The 2,413-nt window shown below is 43.5% G+C and overlaps 1 pseudogene; it reads left to right on the plus strand.

Moving 5' to 3' along the window:
• The first annotated feature begins 1,149 nt into the window (after window positions 1-1,149).
• LOC138260843 (coiled-coil domain-containing protein 32 pseudogene) lies at window positions 1,150-1,692 on the plus strand (annotated as a pseudogene).
• The last annotated feature ends 721 nt before the right edge of the window (window positions 1,693-2,413 follow it).

The raw sequence follows: 2,413 nt of genomic DNA on the forward strand, positions 1-2,413 counted from the left end.
CAAAGTGAGTGCTGTTGTGACTGCCAATTTGAGTTAGCAAATACATGTCTGAGTACATTATACAATGAGTGAGTGTTTTGGTGTGTAGTTGTATCTGTGTGTGAATGCGTATCAGAGTAGTAGGATGAGCGTATGAGTGGTTGGAGGAGATTTTCTATGTGTATGTGACTGGGGTGTGAGAATCTGTAGGTGGATGATGTTATCATTGACGTCATCAGTGATGTAATTGACCATGACATGAGTGATGTAATATGTGAGGTCATAAACAGTGCATTGTGGGGGCATAAGTTATAGTTAGGGCATGTAACTATAACTACAGAATTTCTATGGTTATGTGCAAGTAAATTCTGCACCTATCTATAACGCCCCAGTGAATTTCTAACGCTTCTTAAATTATATTTCTAACTATAATGGCCTTGTGCAGAGGAAGGTTGTCCGGACTAGGTGGCCCTGTGGCCACCCTCCTACATTATTTGTATTTCACACAAGGGAGAAAGAAGGAGTAGATAGTTTTTTGTGGGAAAAAACAAGGAGAAAGTAATAAAAGGTAGGGGAAAGCAATATGAAGATACTTAAAAATGGCAAAGAAAGGATGGAGAAACAAGTAAAAAAGAGGGAAAATCAAAGAGATAATGTAGTAATTGGGGGAGAAAGTGTATGTTGGTGTCTTAATGTACAAAAGAATGTATGCCTGGTTGTGTCACTGTATACATCAGTGTCTGCCTGGATGTGTCAGTGTATGTACCACTGTGTGTGTGGGTGTGTTAGTGCATGCATCAGTGTATGTATCAGTGTGTGTCTCGGTGTGTCAGTGTATGTATTAATGTTTTCCTGGGTCTGTTAGTGTATATAGGAGTGTGTGCCTACATGTGTTAGTGTATGTATTAGTGTGCACCTGGATGTGTTAGTGTATGAAAGAGTGTGTGCCTGAATGTGTTGATGTTTACATCAGTGTGTGCATGGATGTGTCAGTGTATGCATCAGTGTGTCTGAGCTGGAGTAGGCTGGCCCGAGAATTTCTTGTGGCCGGGAAGATTCCACTTTACGATACAGGGCATATCCACTATTTTGTCTTCACAAAGTCCCAGTTTTTAAAACAAAACACATCCTACGGGTCAAAACATTTAAATGAACCCAGTTGGAGACTCAATGAAAATAATTGAGAGCATTGATCCTGCAGTTACAAGGACAGGCCAGGAACTCTGGGCTGAAATCTGCTCCAGTTTACCAAATCCTGTTAGCCAAGATGTTACAAGCGAACTCTTTGCAGATTCATTTACTGCATGTTCTGCAGAAACACAGAGACATTTAAATACTGCACCTCTCAATGAGACGTCCATGACTGGATTACACAATAGACTGGAGCCACAGGGCTCTAGAGTCTATTTAGCTTCTTTAGAGAGAAAAGTACACAGAATTAAGGGCTTGTCTCAGGAAGTCACCTCCAAGGACATGTTGCACACACTCGCCAAAGCAAAAAAGGAGCACTGTGACAGACTGTTAATATACACATTTCAGTCAGAGGTTTTCATGGATGAGCATTAATGCGATGAAAGCCCCTTGGAACATCTGAAGAGGTGGATCCAGCCCGATAAGTTTGTCAATGTGGAAGAGGTGCAATGCCTAATCCCTCCACCGTCCACTGCAGAGAAGCAAGAAGATTCAGAAAAGCTGCCACCTATAGAGCAGTGAGCCACTTGATAAAGATTTTCACACTTTGACCTCGGTTGGCCTTCATTGAAACTAGATCATACAGTTTAATGTGAAAGTGGAATGAAGCTTACAGTGGTAATCTGATGTGTATTATGTATGGCGGATTCACCGGATTTAACAGGACTAAGGATATTATCTTTGGGATCAAAAAAATGTCATTTTACAACACAGCAATAGACATGTAGGCCCTCATTACAACCCTGGCAGATGGCGGTAATTCAGAAAAAGGTACTGCCAACAGGCTGGCAGTATCTTTTCCCAAATTATGACATTGGCGGTTTGGCTCAAGCCAAACCGCCAATGTACCACTCCGTCCACCAGGGTGATAACAGCCTCTGGGCTGGAGACTTTGGTCTCCAGTCAGGCGACCATCACAATCCCACCCTCAGGATTATGACCCTGCCTACCGCCATGGTTTTCATGGCATGCTTACCGCCACGAACACCATGGTGGTAGGCACTATCAGTGCCAGGGAATCATTTCCCTGGCACTGATAGGAGTCTCCCTTGCCCGTGTCCCCAGTGTCCTTTCCCACCCTCCCCCTCCCACTCCCAATCCTCCTGACATCCACACACCCACATGTGCACACATACACACATACATACCCACATCCACCCACGCATGTACACATACATACCCACTCCCGTAACACACACTAACATACATAGTAGTACACACGCATTGACAACACACAACATAC

The sequence above is a fragment of the Pleurodeles waltl genome, chromosome 10, assembly GCF_031143425.1.
Source record: "Pleurodeles waltl isolate 20211129_DDA chromosome 10, aPleWal1.hap1.20221129, whole genome shotgun sequence".
NCBI lineage: Eukaryota > Metazoa > Chordata > Amphibia > Caudata > Salamandridae > Pleurodeles > Pleurodeles waltl.